The 25,281-nt window shown below is 42.9% G+C and overlaps 2 long non-coding RNA genes across 2 annotated transcripts; both read right to left on the reverse strand.

Moving 5' to 3' along the window:
• Nucleotides 1-857: 857 nt before the first annotated feature.
• On the reverse strand, nt 858-9,222 carry LOC119086694. The gene is made up of 2 exons (XR_005090035.1): nt 7,006-9,222; nt 858-909 (listed from the first exon to the last, which is right to left on the reverse strand). It is a non-coding gene; the product is annotated as an uncharacterized LOC119086694 (long non-coding RNA).
• An 842-nt stretch (nt 9,223-10,064) lies between these two features.
• On the reverse strand, nt 10,065-25,048 carry LOC114708611. The gene is made up of 7 exons (XR_003736827.2): nt 19,958-25,048; nt 16,850-16,932; nt 16,549-16,684; nt 12,633-12,844; nt 11,423-11,576; nt 11,117-11,260; nt 10,065-10,195 (listed from the first exon to the last, which is right to left on the reverse strand). It is a non-coding gene; the product is annotated as an uncharacterized LOC114708611 (long non-coding RNA).
• Nucleotides 25,049-25,281: the final 233 nt, after the last annotated feature.

The following is a 25,281-nucleotide window of genomic DNA, read 5'->3' on the forward strand; positions in this document are numbered from 1 at the left end:
AGGTGATTTAAAGTTTTAAAAAAAAAAAAAAACAAAAACAAAAAAAAAAAAACTGGCTAGCTCTGGTGGTGAAGGCCTTTAATCCCAGCATTCCTGAGGCGAGGTGGATCTCTATGGATTTGAGGCCAGCCTGGTTTACATGCATTCCAGGCCAGCCAGGTAGCCAGGCCTACATAATGAGACCCATTATGTAGGGGATTAAACCGGAGGTAACTAGTATGAAGGGAAGTTAAAAACTACCGTATGGAAAACAAGCTTGGTGGTGCAAGCCTGTAATTGTAACACAGGAGGACATGGGACTGGGACTTGGAGGCTAGCCAGCCTTGGCTACAGGAATCCCTATCTTTAAAAACCGAGTGGGGAAAAGTGCTGTAAAGGTGTCTCAGCAGTTAAGAGCACTCACTCCAATTCCTTGGGACACAGCACCATCTGCTGGCCTCCAAGGGCATAACATTCACACCTAATGCATAGACATGCAGACAAAGCTCTCATTTATAACATTTAATTTTTTCAATTTTAAGGGAAGAAATTGTCGTATTCAAACAGGATGTTTTCAAAACAAAACATTTTATTTGACAACAAACCCCTCACCCACTCACCCCCACACCCCCACCCACCCACCCGCCCGCCCTGACTTGTGACGCCTATGACTTTAGATTGCCTTTTGGTGGTCATTCATGCTAAGCAGCATTTTTTGAGTCAAAAAAAGTTCCGCATTCCACATCAGTTCACAAAAGTTCAAGTGTCTTCCGTGTGTTTTCCTATAGAGCTCTTGGGGAGATGGCGCCGCTGTCTTTAACAATAGATTTGTTTACAAGTTCATTTATGTAACCAAAGCAGATGATGGTAAGATGCTCTTTTTTTTTTTTTTTTTTTTTTTTTTTGCTTAACCTGTAGTGATCGCAGAAACTGTGAAAGGAAGGCTTTTAGTTAATGTTTTCTTTGCACTTTCCAGAAATGTAGCCCCCATCCCTACCCATACAAAGGGATATTAACTGATCCCACAAATCAAAAGCTAACATTAGTAACACTTTATCTGTGTCTGCCCAATTTAGTTTTAATGAAAACAAAGAAAAAACTCCCAGACCTCTTCAACCTGGCTCCGTCTACTCTTTCTTTTCTTTTTCTGTTTCCTTCTCCATTTGTAGATGTTAACGTTGGCTTGCCAAGCAAAGTTCAGTCTAGATACTTTAAAGTATGTATGGGCTACAATGACTAAGCCCTTCTTACAGCAAATTGTGACTTCAGCTTTAAGGCAACTTGGATAAAGAGGTCACATTGATTAAATTAATATATTTCATCCCTATTTAACTCAAGACTTAGCTGATAGCCATTTAGATGAAAATACTATATTTTCAGGAACATTGACCAAATTGATACCTCTTCTCAACACTGTTTAGTTATTGGAACTGCATTCAAGTAAAAGCAGTCCCAGTCTAGGTTCCAGAAAGCAGTGATGTTCTTCAGACCAACGAAGAACAGAGGTGAGCTGCTCTCTAGATGGAGCTGTGACCTTTTCCTTCACTCTTCCTCCTGTCCCACCCTCTGTGAGTGAAAACAAAGCAGAAAAGGCCAGAGGGCTCAGTCCTCCTTGTAGAAGGCATTTGTTTTCCGAGTTCTTTTGATAGTCTTTCTTTCCAATTTTCTGATTGTTTCCAATTTTATTATTCTCAAATTTCATGCAAGCATGTTCAAATTTTGTTATTTTCATCCACTGGCATTATTTTACCACAGCAAGCCGCCTTGAGTACATTGGGGTTGTTTGTTTGTTTGTTTGTTTGTTTACAGTAAGAACATCTTTACAATTACTGTATGCTGTCTGACTCTATGAAAGAGACCTATTCAGGCAGTTTCTATGCTTTGGCATGTTTAAAATTTAAAAAGCTGAAGACAGGCAAAATTTGCAAATGTATTTCAAAGCCTGCTGCAGCTCAAGAATGGGTTGTTTCCCCGGGGATAATACTAAGGAGACTGAAGTTGGGGAACGAAGTGGCTGTCAACCTCCTGACCAGTAGTGGTCACGGTCATAGGTAAATTAAGTCATGGGCTAGAACATTGTTTCTTTGAGTAGAGGGCTCGAAACTTTAGGAGCAGACTTACTACAAAATCCAGCTTCCTGTTCATTGTAGCGCCAGAGAAATGGGGGTGAGGAGTTAAACTACATCTTAACTTGGGGACTGAGTCGTGCCACTACCCAAAAAGCAGGCCCCTAAGTTCAGCAGTTCCCTGGGAGGGAATGCCTATTTGCTTATTTTTTTCAGGTCTCAGGAGCCAAATGAAGGTCCTAGAAGAGCATTATATGCAAATACTTGTAAAATAGATGAATAAATGAAGAAAATGAATAAATAGTAATATTCCACCTATATTCTAACTTGAGCCAATTAAAAAGCAAGTTGCATTCAGTCTAGAAAATGTTGAAGCCAGTCTCTTTAATAAAGAGCATCACTCTGCTTTTCAAGGCATCTGTACGTCACACTAAGTGCCTTTTGGAACACGTGTGTTTCATTTTGCATCCAGTAGGATCTTTTGCAATGTGTGTAATTCAAGAAATAGAGAGAACCTCTTTTATTCCCATTCTACCAAGCATGTCCATGAGAAGGCGATCTATTTATTTAACTCTCCTTCTCACTATCTTGAGTTTTTTTTTTTTCAGCTAAAGTTAGAGCTGTAGTCTCATGTGTTACTGCCGTCTCAAACTACTGAGACAAAGTATACTTGAGGTTCTGTCCTTTAAGTGTCTTCATTCTTTTCAGCACTTAGGACTGCACTTTATTCACACTGAAGACCTTATTAAGTATGATGAGTGTGAAAGTATTTTCTTATTGTCATCTCCTTGACTCTGAGCCAGGCAATGAGCAAATGAATACCTCTGGAATTACTAGTTCATCTTGATTCTCCTTTAAAACACTTCAAGTGTAAGGAAAGGAGGATGTGTAACTAATGAATTAAAGGACAGACTTGAAGTCCCCTTATCCTGACTTTAAACTAGGCCAATGAGCAAACGACCTTCGGAGCTTCCTTAGTTAGGGATGTCTCCATTTTACGTTGACTAAATCTTGGCCTTCGTTTGGTTTTCAGAATCTCTAGGTCAAGTCAGTGGGTCTTCTAGACCAGACCTATTTAACTAATTCTTCAAGCATAGCACCGCCAAGCAAACAGCCACTAAAACAGTATTTACTCAGTAATCAGATACATTCTACAGGCTGGGCATGGCCACACACATCTGTAATCTCAGCACTTGAGAGGCTGTGACAGGAGATTCACCAACTAGAACCGGCCTGGGCTGTGCAGTGAGGCCATGTCTTGGTGTCTCCTCTTCAGCTATGATCTGTGATCTGTGCTGCCCTTTACACTAGGTCCACCTTACGTTTTAGCTTTAGGACCTAGATTAGCACATTCTATAGAACAATGTTTTATTAGATATTACAATTTGAATGTCAAATGTCCCCAGAGCTCATGCTCTGGGTGCTTGGTCCTCAGCCAGTACTGAGGTTTGGGGAGGTTCTGGACCACATCAAGTATGTAGGCATCTGATGCTCTGGCCCCTCCCTGCCCTTCTGTTCCCTGATATCCATGCTCTGTGGCACTACCTGACTCTGGCCCTTTCTTTTCACACCTTTACTGGCCGGGTAGTTCTAATTCATCTCCAGCCAGCAGTATTCAACATTTAAGAAACTGGATGGAAAAAGCAAAGAAAACTTTTTTTTTTTCCATCTCTTCAATCAAGTCAGCAGGGAAGTATCCTTCTAGACAGGATAGTCCACTTAGCCCAACATTTAGCATACTGCCTTATACAAATCCATTTTTTCATTTCATCACTGAAGTTAAGTATGGTTGTGGTCTGGATCTCACACGTCCTGTGAGTACTTCATGAGAGAACGCAATCTTTGCTTGCACAGCATGTAGCACAGTAAAATGCATATACTAGGTGATAAGCATTCTGAATAAGTTTTAGCCATGATGAAACTCAGAAAGTTATCATTGTCCACAGATGAAGCCAACAGTTATGTCCTGGCTTTATAGAACTGCAGACTTCATAAAGTTCCACATGAATCTCTGTTGTGAGTAATAATAATGCCAATGAATTTTTGTATTCCCAGTGTCTTGGGATAAAAGCAAATAATTGACTACTGGGCATGTATGGCAGCTTACAAATTATAAATTAAACTTGCACATAATTTCTTTAGATACACAGGCTACTAAGAATGCCGTCTTTGCATCTCAGTGCCTAGCAAGGGCACTGTTTGTAATAAATAATTGCCATCCATTCTTGCATTCATTGATGCTGAATGCCTCATGTTCACAGTGTTCCACAGTTACTTATTTGCTTTATTTGCACAGTATAATAAATGTGACAGAATTTTAAAAGCCTAGAAATTGGCACCAAATAGGAAAATGAACTGTTACGTTTATATGGTGCCCCAACGTTCATGAAATGTCAACATAGCGGCTGGAGAGATGGCTCAGTGGTTAAGAGCACCGACTGCTCTTCCAGGTCCTGAGTTCATTTCCCAGCAACCACATGGTGGCTCACAACCATCTTTGTGATGAGAGTCTGGCGCCCTCTTCTGGCCTGCAGGGATACGTGCAGGCAGAACACTTTATACATAATAAATAAATAATTTTTTTTTTAAAAAAACGCCAACATACACATTAACATTACTCTCAGCTTTGGGCACAATGAATTGTAAGTCTGTGTATCTCTCCAGTGCCCATAAGAAAGACTATATCATATATAAACAATCAATATTGTTATATTCACTCAGCAGGCATTTAACCGCGGAGTTTCCTGAGATTTATCCACTGTGTTCCAAGGCCAGCCTCAAATGTCTGGGCTCAAGTGGTCCCGCTGCTTCAGCTGCCTGAACTCAGAGCATATGCCACCACACCCAGCTTGCTAACTATACTATTCTTGTCATTGAAGGCCAAGAATACAATGAGAATTTTGTAGAGACCGTGCCTGTTTTATAGGCCATTTTTATTTCTATAGAAAATATGTAATGTCTTAGAGTTCTGTAGGGCTTTCTAGCTAAGAAAGTGCACATGACCATAACATTCTCCTCTGTTACCTGGACAAATGTTCTTGTATTAGCTTGCCTCGTCACTAAAGTCTTGACTGATTAAATTAAGTGTTATCTCATTCCTTGTAAGTAAATAGTATAGAATGTAAACATTCGTATTTCATGGCAGAGTTACTCAAGAACTGCAGACTTCATAAAGTTCCACATGAATCTCTGTTGTGAGTAATAATAATGCTAATGAATTTTTGTATTCCCAGTGTCTTGGGATAAAAGCAAATAATTGACTACTGGGCATGTATGGCAGCTTACAAATTATAAATTAAACTTGCACATAATTTCTTTAGATACACGGGCCACTAAGGATGCTGTCTTTGCATCTCAGTGCCTAGCAAGGGCACTGTTTGTAGTAAATAATTGCCATCCAGTCTTGCATTCATTGATGCTGAATGCCTCATGTTCACAGTGTTCCACAGTTACTTATTTGCTTTATTTGCACAGTATAATAAATGTGACAGAATTTTAAAAGCCTAGAAATTGGCACCAAATAGGAAAATGAACTGTTACGTTTATATGGTGCCCCAACGTTCATGAAATGCCAACATAGCGGCTGGAGAGATGGCTCAGTGGTTAAGAGCACCGACTGCTCTTCCAGCGGTCCTGAGTTCATTTCCCAGCAACCACATGGTGGCTCACAACCATCTTTGTGATGAGAGTCTGGCGCCCTCTTCTGGCCTGCAGGGATACGTGCAGGCAGAACACTTTATACATAATAAATAAACCTTTTTCTTTAAAATGCCAACATACACATTAACATTATGCTCAGCTGATCTTGTATTTCATGGACCTAGCACATAATACCTGACACGTAGGAGGTAGGTAGTTTTCACTCATTCATGCACATGGACTACTGGTAGCTGTATAGTGCTTTAGTTTACAAAGCACTTTACTATGTTCTTTCTTAAATTTTAGTTCTGTGCTAAAATGTCTCCCTTTGTTAGCCCTGGTGCTGAGCATGGTATTTTGCAAATTATAAGATGATCATAATAAGATAATCACATAATTGCATATTTTGTCATTTAAAATTGGTTTCCATGTATTTTCTTTTCTGCTGCCTGGTATAATGTATTTTACTGAAAATCACCAAAGCAGTAAAAACACATTGGCCTTAAGTATATGGATTATTTTTCATTCAAGCCATATTATGTTTATATATTTTTTACACAGCATGTTTTTACTCTTTATTCCTACAGCAGTCTTTGTATCCATATTGTATCCATAGCACATAGATCAGTAGAATGCATTTACTAAGTAATACACATTCATTCAACACTAAGAAGTTTTAGTGTGCTTTATGGTTTACAAAGTGTATTTATATTTTCATGTTACCCAGTAACATCTTCCTGTTACCCGGAAGTGACCACAATTAAGTATCACATCCTTAGTATTTAGCACAAAGATAAATAGATATAGAGAAGGAAATGACTGTTATTCAGACATATTCTCTGGCATTTATATCAGGGCTTGGGCTAGTCCAGGCAATAGGCCAATGAGGGATTCTTACCTTCTGAAAAGGTTTGTTTTGTTTTGAAAAGAATATGCAACTGAGACCAACAGCCCACAAAGCCTCAGGTGTTTACAGTCTGAGTTCGGACAAGAACAACTCAACTACATTTCCCACTATTAACTGTGCGTGCTTGCCAGTGTGCTGTGGGCATGTTCCTTTTTTCTCCTGTGTGGTATCAGTCATTGAAAGTCAAGTTCCCTCTTAAAGGGGGAGAAGGGGGCACGAGAACCATGAAGCCTGCTAATCAGTCCCAAATTCTCTCCTCATTAATCCTAAAGGAGGGTGTTAAACCCAGGAGTAGATTTAGTGAAATGCACTGAATTACTTGGCCACTACAATGAGCAGGGAGTTCAGACCTCAGTCTGTCTGTCCCAAACCTAACCACTGTTCCCAGTATTAGAAATTCCATACCCTGCTCACCTAAGCCCAAAGAAGGCAGGGGATGCTGGCGGGTGCTTCTCAGAGGCTGGCACACTTGCATCTTACTTGTCTAATTCTTCTCATCGGTCTGGAGCATGTCTTCATATTTTCTCTAGATAGCCTGATAGTGTTTTCCCCAATAGTCTGACGCTTCCCTTTCTCATAGCCTAGGACTTCTGAGTTAGGGAGGATGGAAGTACAGTATCTGTCTGTATGGATGCTTGCTCCTAGGGGAATAGCAAAAGTCAGACTAGATACCACTGGCTGGATTTTGTTCTCTCTCTCAAGTGGAGCAGATGTGAAGAGAAATGGAAGTTTTAAAACACAAACATTTAACAAATGGCTAAAATCAGCTTTCAAACAGATTAACGACCGACCCGCGCACAATACTGTCAGTCTAAAAGCTTGTTCCTTTCCGGCAAAGGACAACATTGACAAGTACATCTCCAGCGGAGCTGGCTCAAACGGAAACCTAAGAGATAGAACAGAGTGCTGGGAATGTCCTAGAGAAGGAAAGGGATTTAACAGTACGGACGTCAGTGGGAGGGGTCTCGGCTTCAGCTCCCCCCCGGTCCTAGGATTCTGGCCCTCCAGGTTTAGGCTAGAGGCCTCCAACTTCTACCCTTTATCTCTTAGGCCTTATGTCCACATAGGCTGGAGTCCTTAGTTCTTTGGCTTGGACTTAGCTCAGGTTGTGTCTTAGGACGCGGGTCTCACTTCTTAGACTTCGCATGGGTCCTGTGGAAACAGTCAGTCTCTCTCCTTTGGGTTGTCAGCATTCTGTCCATCCAGCTTAAGACACGAACCTTCCAGCCAGTTCAGATAAGCCTTCTGTGTGTCTTGGTCCTTAAGTCGCGAGTCACAGAACATCTGTCTTCCACTTTGGGCCTTTACACGTGTTCATCTCAGATCTACTCCAGTCCTGACCACGGTGCTGTGTTTGTCTTAGGTTATTTTGCAGGGCAGTCTGGCATGAGGTGACACTCTGCACCTATTGGAAGGGGCTAGCTTGGAAGACCCTCTATCACACACACACACACACACACACACACACACACAGAGAGAGAGAGAGAGAGAGAGAGAGAGAGAGAGAGAGAGAGAGAGAGAGAGAAATATCCAAGAGAGGATTACATTAGAGTAAGAGAGGGAGACACAGACTTGTAAAGAGACTGAAATGCTCCACGTGAGTAGAAAGAGGGAAAAGCAGAAGAGAAAGAAAGAAGCATAAGCGAGCACAGCGCAATGGAGTAATGCCGAGATCAGAACTCACCAACAGCAAAGACACAGCCACAAAGACGGAAGAGAGAAAAGAGCCCAAGGCAGAAAGGAGGTGTAATGAAGAGAAGCATGTGCTAAGGACAGAAACAGCAGAAAGGAAAATGGGAAATGTTGAGTCAAAGGGCTGACCAACAGATCACACAGACAAAAACAAGTGAGGCGAGCGAGCGAGCGAGTGAGCACAAAGGAAGCAGAGGGATGCGTGCAACGTGGGACCCAAAGGGGAGTCATAGAAGGCAGCAAGAGTGGAAGAAGAGCTAAGAGAAAGAGCAAGCAGAGAGAACAACAGACCCAGACAAGGCACAGATCACACAAGCGTCAGAGGAGAAAACCAGACAAAGCTCAAAGCTCTACAAGGAAGAAACATGGGACTACGGAAGACACACCATAGACAGAGGAGGAGGAGGAGACACTTGAAGAAGACACACCATAGACACAGAAGGAGGAGGAGACACTTGAAGAAGACACACCATAGACACAGAAGGAGGAGACACTTGAAGAAGACACACCATAGACAAAGAAGGAGACACTGAGGAAGACACACCATAGACACAGAAGGAGGAGGAGACACTTGAAGAAGACACACCATAGACACAGAAGAAGGAGACACTTGAGGAAGACACACCATAGACACAGAAGGAGGAGGAGACACTTGAAGAAGACACACCATAGACACAGGAGAAGGAGACACTTGAAGACACACCATAGACACAGGAGAAGGAGACACTTGAGGAAGACACACCATAGACAAAGAAGAAGGAGACACTTGAGGAAGACACACCATAGACACAGAAGGAGAGGAGACACTTGAAGAAGACACACCATAGACACAGAAGAAGGAGACACTTGAAGAAGACACACCATAGACACAGAAGAAGGAGACACTTGAGGAAGACACACCATAGACACAGAAGAAGGAGACACTTGAAGAAGACACACCATAGACACAGAAGGAGAAGGAGACACTTGAGGAAGACACACCATAGACACAGAAGAGGAAGAGGAAGACAACCATAGAAAGAAGAAAGACACACCATAGACACAGAAGAAGGAGACACTTGAAGAAGACACACCATAGACACAGGAGAAGGAGACACTTGAGGAAGACACACCATAGACACAGGAGAAGGAGACACTTGAGGAAGACACACCATAGACACAGAAGGAGGAGGAGACACTTGAGGAAGACACACCATAGACACAGAAGGAAGAGGAGACACTTGAAGAAGACACACCATAGACACAGAGGAGGAGACACTTAGACACACCATACAGAAGCAGACACTTGAGGAAGACACACCATAGACACAGAAGGAGGAGGAGACACTTGAAGACACACCATAGACACAGAAGAAGGAGACACTTGAAGAAGACACACCATAGACAAAGAAGGAGGAGGAGACACTTGAGGAAGACACACCATAGACACAGGAGGAGGAGGAGGAGATACTTGAGGAAGACACACCATAGACACAGGAGGAGGAGGAAAAGATACTTGAGGAAGACACACCATAGACACAGGAGAAGGAGACACTTGAAGAAGACACACCATAGACACAGAAGGAGGAAGAGACACTTGAAGAAGACATAGACATCAAGCAAAGAAGGAACACATACAAAAGAAGGAAGGAAGACATACAAAGCAAGGAAGAGGAAAGAAGGAAAACATACAAAGCAAGGAAGGGAGACATACAAAGCAAGGAAGAGGAAGGAAGGAAGATGTACAAGGCAAGGAAGAAATAGAAACATCTAAGAAGAATTGGACACACAAAGCAAGGAAGAAACAGATACACTGAAGAAGAATTAGACACACAAAGCAAGGAAGAAACAGATACACTGAAGAAGAATTGGACACACAGAGCAAGGAAGAAATAGATGCATAAAACAATGAGGACACACAACCCAATACACACTTACAATTGAAAGCAAGCAAAGCCCAACAAGAAGAGGGTAAGAAAAACATGAGACAGGGAAGGGGGAAAGTGCCATTAGTCCAAGAAGTGACTCGTGTACCCGTCCCCTATACTACTCCCGACAGTCCATCACAATCGCCTGCTGTGCTAACTAAGGCAGATGCTCTTCTGCTTGTATGCGTACATTTTTTCTCGTGGAATCAAAGAAGCACGTTAGCTCTGCTCACCACTGAAGGTTTGCACTCACTGAACCAACGTTGTACCAATTGACTTCATTGTGCAAGTCCAGGGGATACGTTTCACTTGCCAGGCACTATATTAAGCACTTTCCGTTCATATTTCACCTGACATTCACAATTAGCCAAGTCTCACCAGAAACGAAATTGGCAAAGGTCGTACAACTAAGGAGTAGCAAATTTAAACACAGAATCAACACCTCTTAGCATTCTGTTACATGGATTTAGTAATTTCCATAAACGCCACAGGTGGCTGCATATTTGAATTGGCAGCTTCACTTCCCCATCTAGTTAAGAAAACAGGCTTGGTATTTACATCCTTCACCCTCATAATGGCTGCTTCAGGATTTAGATTTCTTTTTGCACTAGATCTTGAAACCTAACTGTTTCATTCTCACAGATGGAGCAGAAAACAAATCCTTTCAGAAGAAAGCAAACTATTTAAGGCTCTCCAACATTGAAGCCTCTAAGAATGGCAGAGCACCAGCTCAAAAGGCAACCAGAGGCTGGATCCCTCTGCCGTGCTGCCGGTGAGCAGACTACAGCTGGAGTTGCTGCTGGGAACCCAGTTGATAATGTGGAGGCCTGATAGCTTCACATCACCCCATTAGACCCCCACACTCCACCCAGCACCACCTTCCAGCAAATGCAAATCCTCCGAGGGCTGCAATTCGGGCAACTTACTTCATTCTGTTGTGTTAAGAGGCAGCCATGTTGATCCTTGGGTCATAGAGCTGACTTGCTTTCCTGTGTTCACATTTTGTGATCCCTCCGAAGACCCAGCTCTCTGTGCTGCTTTGAGGAAGGATGAGGATTTACTAGACGGAGCTACAAAGAACAAAAGAAGCTGTGTGAATGTCAGGAAGGAAGCACTAGAGAGTATTATCTGCCGGATAATAGATACTTCTGTGTCATTTTCAGCCAGGTTTCTATTTGTACTTAGAGGCATTCGTCACCACCAATATTAGCGTAAAAAGATAAGCTACTTACCGTATATTCTGTCTCGTCGCTAGCACAATGAATCTTGAGGTATGTAAACAGCTGGTAAAGTTCTCCAACAGAGCTCCCAGGGAGGCTTTGAGAACTAGATGAAACAGAATGACTTGCTCGTGAAGTCAGTGCCACTACTGTGGCAGCTTTTCTCCTAGAAGAAAGAAAGAACCACATGCACAGTTTAGTTACAGTTCTCTATTTCACTGTGCAGGCCTATGCTACATATCCACTTTCACAGCCTTCCACCAAGATGCTTCCCTGTTAGTCAGGAAGCTGTTCTTATCAAAACAGACACAGGAAAATGATAAATAGAACTCAAGTATAAGGCTGGGGAGATGGCCCAGTGGTTAAGAGCACTGGCTGCTCTTGCAGAGGTGCTGAGTTCAATTCCCAGCAACCACATAGTGACGTATAACCACTTATAATGGGATCTGATGCCCTCTTGTGGCATGTACGTGTACATGCAGACAGAGCACTCATACATCAAAAAATAAATTAATTAAAAACAAAACAAAGCATAACTCAAGTAAAAGGCTGACTACAGGGGCTGAAGAGATGGCCCAGTGGTTAAGAGCACTGGCTGCTCTTCCAGAGGGCCTAGGTTCAATTCCCTGTCCCCACATGGCAGCTAACAACTGTCCAAGATCTGACATCCTCACACAGACATTCATGCAGGCAAAACACCAATGTACATTAAATAAGAATAAATGTTATTAAAAATACATTTTAAAAAGGCTGACTACTATGGAAAACAAGATGAAAATTAAAATTATTTATCACAGTCAGGGTTAGGGTTCAATTCTCATCAACCACAAAGTGGCATATAACCACTTATAATGGAATCTGATGCCCTCTTGTGGCATGTACGTGTACATGCCGACAGAGCACTCATACATCAAAAAAATAAATTAATTAAAAACAAAACAAAGCATAACTCAAGTAAAAGGCTGACTACAGGGGCTGGAGCAATGGCCTAGTGGTTAAGAGCACTGGCTGCTCTTGCAGAGGTGCTGAGTTCAATTCTCAGCCAGGACATGGTGGCTCACAACCATCTATAGTAGGATCTGATGCCCTCTTGTGGCATGTAAGTATACATGCAGACAGAGCACTCATACATTAAAAAAAAAAATAAAACTCAAAAGGCCGACTACAGTGAAAAACAACATCAAAATTAAAATGATCTATTACACTGTCTCAGCAAACTTACCTATTTTGATGTAGGGTGGCTGTCTTTGACTCTATCTTCCTTGCTGGGTTCAGCAAAGTGTCTCACTAAAACCCCCTGGGTTAGGGCTGTTGCCCAGTGGTGGTGAGCTATTCCCCTGGAGGATCCTCATGCCCCATCTCCTCCTAGGGATCGTCAAAGGGAATAGGTCACCAGCACTGCAAAGCAACAAGCCCATACTTCTGGGGGAAGATCTGGAAAAGAGGTAAAAGAAAAAAACAATTCTTGAAATCAAGTACATTGGGAAAGCATTGTGTAGTATCCAGCACTTGTGTTAATCATGTAGACTTTTCGTTGGTGGTGGTTGGTGGTATGGCTCAGAGGGTAGACCCTTACAGATTTTTAGATCTTTATGGTATTGACTTAGGAACATGAGAATTGTCCCGTCTGAGCTCCTTTGTCTCTATTGTCTACCCATGAGTAATCCTTTAGATTGTAGATTGTTTAAGCCCTTGTACATTTATCAAATACACTGGGGAGAAAGGGGTTAACAAAATTAGAGTTGAAACCAGTGGAAGGAGGAGCCAAGCTTTTATCAACCAAGTAGGCTATGAAGCCACTTAGAAAACACTCCATCCAGATCCCCTGAGTTTTGTAAGAATTCTCCGTCATGCGGGTAAGGTGACCTGCTGACGTCCCACCCAACCTAAGTCAGAAGCTCATTTATTAGTAAAGGGGGGACCTGTAGGGCCCTGGCCCCCGTTTTGGGTAACTGTTGCCTTGCTTGCTGACCTTGACCTTGATATCCTCCCTGAGCTAATTCCCTGCCGGGTTCCACCCTCCTGAATGCTTAAGGGAAGTTCCTCGTCTGTGTATCCTGCTTAATGCGTGTTAAAAGCTTAGATGCAAGATTGTAAAACATCGGTAGTGAACTTCTGCCCTCCGGGGTTCTCCCATTGTGCTGTAAGCCTGTATTTAAGACCTCTTACCCCCTTCAATAAACGGCATTCGGCATTTAAAAGAAAGTTTTTAAAAAAAGAGTATGGAGGCCGGGCATACTCATAGGGTGACTTTGTTGGTGGTAGACTGTTAGAATGTTCAGGACGCTTCCTTTCTAAACACAATATGATGATGATGGGGGGTGGGGTGGCTTAGTGCTAAAGTGCTTGCCTAGCATCTCTAGTTTCCATCACCAGCACCACAAAATAGTAACAGTAATAATAATGGTGTGGAGGGTGTCATTCAGTGGTACCTGCCTAGTATGTGCAAGATTCTGGATACCATCCCCAACATCACAAAATGATGATGATGATGGTGGTGGTGGTGGTGGTGGTGGTGGTGATGTAGCTCAGAAATTTGCCTAGTTTCCTGGTTGCTCTTAACTATCAACTTGAAGCAGCCTAGAGTCACCTGGAGGAGAAGCCTCAATTAAGGAACTGTCTTTTATCTTTTGGTCATTGGGTATGTCCATGAGGAATTATCTCGATTAGTAAATGATGCAAGAGAGTATAGCCCACTGCAGGTGGCACCATCCCTGGGTAGGTGGTCCTGGGCTGTATAAAATAGCTAGAAAAAGCCAGACGATAAGCCCGAACGGTTTCTGCTTCAGGTCCCTGCCTTGAGTTCCTATCCTGACTTCCCTCAATGATGAACTGTGCCCTTAAGTGTAAGATGTAATAAACCCCTTCGACTCCTAAAAAAAAAAAAAAAAAGTGTATAGTGATATTCATACTAAAATTGTTTTTATTACTCTTTTACCTTCAGATACTTAAGGTGTCATCATTAGGGGAGCTTTTCTGTCTTCCTAAAAGTTTCTGTTTAGAAACGAGTAGGCCTTGCACAATCGAGTTAGTTTGTACAGATGAGCTACTTAAACAGCTAAAAGTGTCTTTATAATTAGCATGGGTTTTGTTTACTTGAGTGGATATTTTAAAGTGTTTGAAATGACTGTTTCTGCTGGGAATCAAAATAGTCTCTTGAAAATTACACTGTTAAAAGAGAGTTTTGAAAAGGGCTTAGTGCAGCTGAGACTGCTGTAGTCACCTTAGACCCATTCCAAAAAAGGTATCCCATCTTTATTATCCTCTTCTCCTTTACTGGGAGGTGTGGCAGCTATGGAGATCACTGTGGATGTTTGCCAGCTCTTAGTAGGGACGTGGGCCAGAGCTGAGTTAAGCTCTGTACCCCCAAAATGGGCAATTTTCTTCTTGATAATTTCCTGAATGTATGTATGTAAAATTAATCAAGAAGAATGACCTAAGACAGGCACAGTCTATCTGCGGGGCCAGAGGGGCCCTTTATTATATCAAGAAGGCGGAGTTGTAGAGGCCCACAAATGTTTCCTGGTGAGAACTGAGCTTGCTTCACCCAGCAGAATGGCTTGACCACATGCATGGTCACAAGGTGATTGGAAGGGTCTACACTTGGCTGAGCTAGGAGAGGGCTTTTGCTCCACCCCTTGGCATTCCTATAAATAGCACTTTAGAAGAGACAGAAAGGGCCGGTGGATAATGATCCAGGCCCTCCGGAGGCTATCCTGTGTTTCTGTCTGTTTCTCTCCCTTCTATTCTTCTGTCTAATATCTCTATTCCTCTCTCCTTACGAGTACCTTGTTGTAAAATGTGGGAGCCAGTCACCCAGCTGGGTTCCCACACTTGCCCTCACCCCATCCCTTCTGTTGTCCTCTGCTGCTTCCTGTAATTTTTTTGTGCCCGTGTTCGGGCTTTACTGAGTTCAGCCAAGTAGCAACTATGAAGTCCAGGCTTCCCTAGGCCACTAAGCTGTACAGGTAGCCTACCTCTAGAGGGCATCTTCTTGGAGGAAATGACATGGACCCTGAGTTGACTTTTGATACAATTATGCTTTCCTGTGCACCAGGGACTGTATTACACCAGGGCACCTTTCCCCAAAATGGTACTGTGTTTAAATTTGTTGGTAATAAACAGCCTGGCATCAGACTCCCCAAAGTTTGATTTAAAAAAAAAAAAAAAAAAAGGAATTCTCGGTCATGTTGCCTCTGACTCCTCTGAGAAGTGTTCTTTTAAAACTGAGCGATCCACGTCAATCAAAGTGCCTGTCACCTGGTTGTGGGGCATCTCTCTCTTTTAGTTTGTGCTTTAAGCCACACTGCTGGAACACCACCGAAATGAACAGAATTGTGTTTTGCTCAATCCTTGTGGTGCGTCTCTAGCAACTGGTGTAGCATCGCACCTCCAGAGTTGGAGGATATTCAGAGAAGCCAGAATTGTGACAGGCCTAGAAAATGTCAGTTGTGATAACAGCTACATCTACTCTATCAAATCCAAAAGGCCAGGAGCTCGCCTTCACAGACAGGCACGCTTCCTCTGGTGCTCTGTCTTTTAGGCTTTTCCAAACAACTGTTAGAGATTCAGTTCAGCCTTAGAATGGTGGGAACAATTTCGAGGCAAGTGTCTTCACTGGCTAACTGCCTCTGCATGAGAGGAGGTGTGCTGTACTGACTTGCCTCTCTCCTTCTCTGACGAAACAGAGATCACACATGCTTACTGCCCTCACCACCTCAGTGGAGCCCGTCTCAGAATAACGGAGACAGACCAAGTACATGGGAGACGTTGGAAATGTGCGCTCATATGCAAGGAGAAAATGGTGTAGGAATTGCTGCTTCTGCTTTCACAAGAAAGAGGTCTTAAAACCAGACAGAGGTTGGTCGGTGGTGGCACACACCTTTAATTCCAGCACTTGGGAGGCAGAGCCAGGCGGATCTCTGTGAGTTCAAGGCCAGCCTGGCAGCCTGGGCTACCAAGTGAGTTCCAGGAAAGGCACAAAGCTACACAGAGAAACCCTGTCTCGAAAAACCAAAAAAAAAAAAAAAAAAAAAAAAAAAAAAAAAAAAAAAAAAAAAAAAAAAAAAGAAAGAAAGAAAGAAAAAAAGAAAAGAAAAAAAAGACAGAAACCCAAGAATAAGAACTTTCCAAAGTACCTTTTTCTCCATGTGGCCTGCAAGTTATTTGCTCAGATTAGCTAGGCTTGTCCGGAGTCTCAAAAGGAAAGATCTGAATTTGAATGAAGCCTGTATCAGCTGCTGGCAATCCTAGTGTCTCATGCTGGGATTGTCCCTGTGAAGAAAGACAAGGCTTTCATTAGATGACAAAAACTCTTGAGAAAAACCCAAACGGTAAAAGAAAACAAAATGTCTAGGAATTAGAACCTGACGTATTAGACCCTTAAAAGGCAGAGATTATCTCAATCAACCAAGTTATCAACTCCAACTCAATACTCACCTTTGGATGCTGTCTGGAATTCATCCCTCTAAAACCAGGCCATCCTTCTTCAGTCAGGGTACAAAACCAACTCCAATTCATCCCTGGAAAACAAATTCCAATGGTAGTTATACCCTGATACCAAAAGATAATTTGATTCTTAGCAATACAATATGCATATGCACAGACTTGTGTTTCTTGAATTGGAATGGTAAGAACTGAGGAGTTGTAGGTATGTTCTTATGAATCCCCCACGTTCTAAGAGTTGTGAAGAGAAAAGTCTTTGAAATTGAAAAACATGTTTACATTTCAAAGACCTTTTTCATTTCTTTTTTGTTGTTTGTTTGTTTGTTTTAGTGGGCTTTCTCATTACGTTTTGTTTAAACTTAAGTAACAAAGTTCCCTGATAAACTACACCAATATAGCCATCTTCCCTAGGAGTGAGCCGGTGGACTAAGGGCAAGAGGCAGAGAGAACAGGCTCACTAGACTGGGAGGGCAGGATGCAGGCTGGGCAGTGGCTAAAATACAGGGCAGTGCCCCTGTGGAGGCCCCGGTCTGCTTCTACCACAGGGGTTTGTACAAGCAGCCGGCCGAATCCACTGCTTCCACTTCCCACCCCTTAATGAAGGTATGGCTCATAAGCACCTTCTGAAACTACCGGGGTCTTTGTTTACAAATTCCTGCAAGTCTGGAACGAGCCATTGGACAGCTTGGGAGAAAGCTCACTCTTAATGTAGTATTCCAGGCAGCCTGAAGACAGTGGCTGGCTGGCTTTCCATTCCATGATTGCTGACAGTGAGGGCTAGATCAGGGGACAATTTGGTGGGACTCTTTCTACTTCCTACCAAATATGGCTTCCGGATCCTTAGTTTTGTGGCGTAGCACCTCCTGATGGACATCTCTACCAGGGACAAACTCGTTCTCCAGATGCCCTGCTAAATGAAGCAGTGGGTGCCTTATGGTGCCATTGGGGTCACGTAGTGCCAGGTTGCTTTGAAGGAATTGGCCCCGATCAATGAGCGGCTGCTCACACAACCTGATCTCTCTTTTGAATAGGGGACTGGCCACTGCTTTTGATCGTGAATAGCAGCAGCAGCAGCAGCAGCAGCAGCAGCAGCAGCAGCAGCTTCCTCTGAGCTATTGTCTGGACTCAAACCAGTTCTAACCTCTATTTCTGTCCATAGGGGGCAGGCTGCGAGCTCTGGGAGCCTCAGCAAGCCTGGGTATAGGCGTGGCCAGGGATGCTAGGTTGGGACAGCAATCTAGCTTCAGCTGGTTTTTAAGAGTCAGTGCTCTAACTACATTCTTTAGATCTTCTTTGAAAAGAAGGTTCCTTCAAAAGCATTACTTGAAATGCTTATTTGAACTATTTGAAAAACAATGCCACGATACTTGTTTCCCACGGGATTCAATACCACTATATTCTCCCCTGGTCAGCCAGAGGATGGGAAGCATTTGGATGGTGGGAAAATCATTTGCATGCCCTGGGGGAGAAGAAAGCAAATGCAAAACGTTGAAGGATGTTTTTTCAGCTGGTCCTTGTCCAACAGCAGGAATAAGTGTGAGCTTTTTTTAATTTAAAGTACTGTTGACACACTTGGGAGGGGTGGGAGTGAGGGCACACGCCTTTCATCCCAGCACTACAAAGGCAGCACAGCGCCGCAGGTGGTGGCGCACGCCTTTATTCCCACGCCTTTATTCCCAGCATTAGGGAGGCAGAGGCAGGCAGATCTCTGTGAGTTCGAGGCCAGCCTGGGCTACCAAAGTGAGTTCCAGGAAAAGGCGCAAAGCTACACAGAGAAACCCTGTCTCCAAAAAACCAAAAACAAACAAACAAACAAAAAAGGCAGCACAGCGCAGCTCAGTCTTCCCTTGTATCCAAGGCAGTGGTCTGCTTAGGAGGCAGCCCTCCAAATGAGGGCAGAGGCAGGCTCGGGCAGCAGAGGCAGGTGGATCTCGAGTTTGAAGCTAGCCTGGTCTACAGAGCTCCAGGACAACCAAGGCTACATGGAGAAACCCTGTCTCAAAGAAACAAAAACAAAATTAATTAATGAATGATGAATGAATAATTTTTTTAAAGATTATTTATTGGGGGTGGGAGGAGGGAGGGGGGGTCTGTGGATAGCATGAGGAGTGAGTAGAAAATTTCTTAATAAAGAAAAATAAAAAGAGAAAAAAGAATTGAAATAATCAGCCACTAATGATATGTATTTACCTAAAAAAAAAAAGATTTACTTATTATGTATGCAGTTCCGCCTGTATATCTGCTTGCAGGCCACAAGAGGGCACCAGAACACTATATAGATGGTTGTGAGCCACCATACAGTTGTTGGGAATTGAGCTCAGGATCGCTGGAAGAGCAGCCAATGCTCTTATCCCTGAGCCATCTCTCCAGCCCCCTGAATGAATTAATTTTAAAAAGAAAAAGAAAAATGTGGGGAGGAGAAGGGTGCATACTACTACAGCATACGGTAGACCATAGCAAGGTTTGCTCATGAAACTTATTCTTCTCCATAGCCCTTTTGGGAAAACAACTTCAACTAAAGTTACCTCTGATCTGTATGACCCATTGTCATCTGTTCTGGGACAGAAAATGCAGTAAAAATGGTTGAAAGAGCCAAATTCCCAAGCTCAAGCTTCTGGGACTCGGTGACCATCCCTTGCCATCACTGGCGTATAGCCAAATATAATGGCTGGGTCCTTTACTCTTAATATCTTTCCTTGCCTCCAAGAGGTAGAAACAGGTGGCATTCAAATCTGGATCAAGGGTGCAAAGTAGTCACTTTCTTCTTTAAGAAGTCATGACCTTCCAACCCCAGTAGGCTTCCTAAAGTACTTATAATTTACACGAGACAACACTTGGCCATCATTTCCTAAAATGGTTTCAAGTGTGTTTATATTACATTAAGTCTTCAACAACACAAGCATTTCGGGGAAGGAATTATGCTTCTCACTTCAGTGTACCCCGGCATAGGGTTGGGTACACAATATTAACTCTACTCTTTCATTGGCATACGTCTGCATCGTGCACAAGTTGAGAAGAGCTAGCAACTGAGTCCCTCTGACTTCTCATAAGAGAAAAAGTGGAATGGGAAAGATTGCTTAGTAGCCACAAAGTAGTACTTACTGTAGTCTGAAACAGCTAGTCTATACTGTAGCTGTCTGAAGAGCCGAAGTTCAAGCTGGATCGTGAACTGGGTGGATTTCTTGATATCCTTCTCAGAAAAATAGTATCTTTTTTTTTTCTTCAGTAACTTTGAAGAATTGCTGCTGTTGTGATGCCTGTTTTCATCAGCAATGTCACATTAAAAGCTCAGCAGCGGGCTGGCAAGATGGTTCCGATGGAAAAGGCACGTGCTGCCAAACCTGACGATCGGCGTTTGATCGCCAGGACCCACAAGATAGAAAAACTAGTTGCTCTCTGGTCACCATGTGAATACTTGTACAGATACTCGAGTGCACATGTGAGCACACACACACAGCCACATTCACACACACTAGTTAAAAAATCAAAAACCAAAAAGCTCAAATACTCGGCGGCCGCAAAACCCTCTTCTTACTAGGCAGATCTCTCTTTGAAGTATACTCTCAAAAGAATCATGAGATCTTGGCCTATATGTTTTAACATGTAAGTGGGGGAAACACGCTCCATCATTTTAAAGTTCCCACTTTAGGGTGGTTCTTTTTTTTTTTAAGCTACTTCAAATTATTGCCAGAATTTAATGGCAGATAATAGTGAATTAATCAAATGTGATGACCTAGAATTTTCAAAGGCAACTTAACATCGTCTCTCATTTCATCCATTCACAGCTACCCTTTTAAAATAAGCAGGGGCTGGTGTTCAATGTCTGACCAAATTTGAAGATTAGAGAGTTTGGTCATTTTCCTAAAAGATAATGACACTAAAGGTCACACAAAGGTTGATTTTTGTTTTTAAACTGGTAGTACAGACCAAACAGACATGCTGGTCTTAAGCATTCCGGTCCACAACTGCTTTGATGGTACTGGAACAGCAACAGTTAGAGTGATCTGTCCACAGACTCGCCACCCTCAGGAAATGAGAGACACCGCTGGTCATCAGATATATAATAGAAACGGATATTTTTACTTCAGAAAAGCTAATGATCGCACAGTCCATTCCACCTTGCCATCCAAACGCCTTTCTTAAGGAATCAACCATCAAGAACTTTTCTGGCAGTTGGCACTCTAACAATAGCAACACACAAAAATGAAGCAAGTTTGCGGTTCTTAAGCAGGCAGTTGGCTCCTGGAGGAACACTGTAAACCAAGTGCTAGCTCCTCCTCCTTCTCTGGGAGACAGTTTTCAGTTTGATACTGTACAAGGAAAGCCCCAAATAAAAGGTGGCAATTCAGCTCCCTGAGCAACTTGCCTGGAATATTTTTGCACAGTAAAGCATTAATCAAGGTAGGCAGGAATGGAATGATTCCTGGCCCTAGAATGCAATTGGAATTGGAGTAATTAAGAAATGCAAGCTAAATAGTGAAGGTCCATCCACCAAGTTTTGGCCTGCTTTTGATAGTTAACGTGTATAAACACATCAAAGTAGTCTCAATCAATACCGTGTTCATTCACGACACACAAGGTGCCTTGGGCAACTGACAGAATAATGCAGTGGAAGTGTTTCTGTTCGATGGGTAGGACCAAGGAGAGTGCAAATGAACCATTGCAGCCATAGGAAGCGGGTAACTGATGGCTTCTGGGCTTGCTGACTTGAAGTCAAGAGAAGGCCAGTCATAATAAGAGTATCCCATGGACAAGGGGCCGGGCAGAGGGAAAACTGTATAAAGTATGAGGTCGTGGCCATTTAGGATTTTGTGTACTGGAAATGCAAAGGGGATGGAAATCTGGGTCGTTGTGGGGGGGAAAAAGCATTGACATACTGCGATATTTTACTTTACTATGCCAATGAGAGGAGAAAATAAACCACCAAGAGCTGCCATTGTGCCTATTAATAGTCCCCAAATAAGCCATTGGTCATAATCACTGTGCTCATTAACAGTCCCAGACATTTTAGATGGACCAGCAGCCCCTGCGGTAATGCAAAGGGAGGATGAGAACATAGTATTCTAGGCATTTGTAATTACAAATATGCACATTAACAATTCGGGGGCTTGGTTGGTCAGTATCCCTGATGGTATGCAAAGAGAGTACAGAGGTCCAACTAGTAATCAGTACTCGACCACTGACATTGTTGCATTGTAATCATCCAGATGCTGAGGTTCTAAACAATTAACCACTCCTCAGCAGCCCCAGTCAAAAGGTAGAAACTTAGGAACCTTTTCTGCCACACAAGTCCATATGTATAAGTATACATATTAATATAAATATATATATATATATATATATAAGAGAAGTGCTGAAAAAAATGTTAACATGCCTCTGATGTCAAAGGAGTATAAGGATGTAAATCCTACTCCAAAGGTAAGGATGGACAACTGCATTAATGCACATTGAAGTCCAAATGAACGGCACAGTGTAAAAGCCTCTTTCTGCTTTAAAGCGGAGGAAGAGGGTACAAGGTTTCTGATACAAGAAGTGCTTAGACACTGTGCATGTGAACTTTCCACTTCCCGCTGAAGGTGATAAGGAAGTGAGTGGGATCCTTTTCTAGTGCACAGAGCAGGAGGAAATGCATATTCATACATAAAACATACAGTGCATACTAACAGTCCCAAAGAAGGCAGCCTTGGTTGATCAGCATACCCTGCCATAGTGCAAATGAAAGAGTATAACTTTGTCTACTGACAAAGACAAAAGATAATTTCCACTGTATTAATGCTCCACTATCAGGGACCTTGGGAAAAACAGTATCCCTTGCAGTAGTGCAAAAGAGATACAAAGGTCCTCAAAGTAATAAGGTTGTGGATAACTGTCCAAATATTTTTATTAAAATGAATGAATCATGTCCCTATTAAGTACATTAATGTTCAAGGGACATAGTGTGGTTAATTAAAGCCACACCCTTTATACAATATTAAGATCTTAAAGTAATGGACACTTCTGGGAATCAAAGGCAGTGGAAAGGAGAGGATATCCTTATCCAGTGTCCAGGAAGATGGAGAAGTCAAGAGATTAGTGACCCTTGCTGTACTGCAAAAGGTCTGAGAGTAGAATCTTATTCAATGGAATGAGTCATGTGCCATTTATGGCCCACTAATATTCAAGGTGCATGATTGTGGCCATTATAGTTTTATACTTTGACTGTTCAGACATAAGGATCTTTGGCAATGTGCATTCCCTGATGAAAGGGAAAGGCATAAGGGTGGGGAATGATTTCCTTCTGTAGCAAACAGAAAAGGACAAATACAATCAGACATTATTAGCAAGCCACAAAATAGGACCTTATAGGTCAACACCACTGCTGTACTTCAAAGTAAGAGTAAAACTGATCCTTCTGAAATTGCCATTATGTACATTAGCAGGTTGAGAAAGCATTAAGTGAACAGCACATAGTTCCATTAAGTGAAGGGCCATTGGCAATATTACAATCATTTCTATAGTTTCAAGAAAGAGACTATAGTGTTAGTGAGCCTCTTTGTTTTGGTACGTACAGGGGTCCTGATCTAAAAGGCACGGCTGTGGACATAATATGTTCGAGACAATTAACACTGTGCACGTATACCTTTTTAAGGATCTTAATTACGTACTAGTTAACCTCCTGCCGCAATACAAATGAATGGTTAAGGTCTTTACCCAGTGCATACTAACTACTACAGCAAAATGAAGTATGCACATCACAGCCTGAGAGACTGCAGGCCATGGTGGTAGACACCAATTATGCCAGCACTTGTGAAGTAAAGGCTTGATCCTAAGCTCAAGGCCAGCCTGGGTTATATAAATAAGTTCTGGGCCAGCCTGGAAATTAAGAACAGAACAGATTGAATCTGAGTTCAAAGGTCTTGATAAATAAAGAAATGACTGAGTTTGGTTTCTTTATCCAATGCTCAGGAAGATGGACAAATGCAAATGTGCACATAAAGACAGGCAGAAGTGGTGGCAATGCCCGTAGTTGCAGTAATTGGGACCGAGAAGCAGAAGAACTAAGTGCCAGCCCCGAGCGTCATAAAGATGCTTATTCTCAAACAGCCACCAGGTGGAGCTGTAGCTCCATGGCAGAGTGCTTTACTAGCACGCACAAGACTTAGTTTGATCCCAAGCACAGCCAAAAGACCAGAACAAAGAAGGGGCCTTGTCGGTTGCCCCCTCACCCCCATTGTCACCCATTGGGGTGTGAGGGTATGGGATCTTGGTTAGTACAGACTTGAGCAACTAGAGTTTTGCACAATTGTATAAGAGGCTTTATTTTAGGTAATAAGCACCCTCTTAACGTAAAGCTAAAGTTGTACAAGGACTTTGAGAAAAGGTTCACTTCCTCATCAGGATTATCCACATAAACTGTCCCAGTGCAGAGTTTTCGGCTACAATCTGAAATAAGGGTAGCTGATGGGACTGGTACACACTACCATGGACAAACGAATTTATGTCCATCAATTTAAAAGATATAACGAGGGGTGATAGCACCCATGATGCCATGCAGTGGGATATAGTAGCCCCTTAATATTCAAGGCCTTGAGAACTGGGACTGAGCACCTTAACTGTCTGTTAACAGACTTGTGTCTGCCCCTCTGCTGAACGCAAATGGGGCTGGACTAGCTGGGGTCTAATCCAGTGGGTAAATTATGGACAATAAGAATCACTCAGTGCAAAGAGTGCTCAAGACAGTGTGTGAGAACAGGCTACTGAGCGCTGCTCAGCCAGTTGGGACTGTGAGGACTGCAGCAATGACAGACTAGTTTTTCCTTCCTTAAAGAAAGGAGATTTAGGAGATGGTGCCTTGATGGTAATTCTCTGAAATGAAACTCTTGTTCAGTGGGCATTTCTTGATTAACATGTGGGACAAGAGTTCTTTGTTGTAATACTTTGAGTCCGTGTACCAGTAGGAAGGACTGTGTCCATTAAGTGAAAATTGGGACTCAGGCAATGAGCACGGAGGGGATAGACAGGAGAGCTCAGTTTGCCAGGATGAGTTATGGACACTGCATTTTTAGCACTCAATCAATGAAGATTGGAATGTCTCTAGGGTGGGTTTTGGGACTGGGGCTGGGGTTGAGAGAATCCGGGCTGTGGCTAGGACTGGCCTGGGGCTGGGGTAGGACTGGCTTGGGCCTGGGGCTGGGGCAGGGGCAAGGGCATGGGCATGGGTGGGGCTGGGGTGGGTTTGGGCGGGGCTGGGTTGGGGCTAGGCCAGGGGCTGGGGCTGGGGCAGGGACATCAGTGTTTGCGGGGGGGGGGGGTATAAGGATGCTACAAAGGCAAGAAACCATAGAAAGTTAAAATGTGGGCGTTACTATTCCAATAGTAAGTAGTCTGATAGAGGACACCAGACCACTCAAGGCTCCTGCCTGATAAGTCAAGTCATTAGTCAATGT

This window comes from Peromyscus leucopus, chromosome X, assembly GCF_004664715.2.
Source record: "Peromyscus leucopus breed LL Stock chromosome X, UCI_PerLeu_2.1, whole genome shotgun sequence".
NCBI classification, from domain to species: Eukaryota; Metazoa; Chordata; class Mammalia; order Rodentia; family Cricetidae; genus Peromyscus; species Peromyscus leucopus.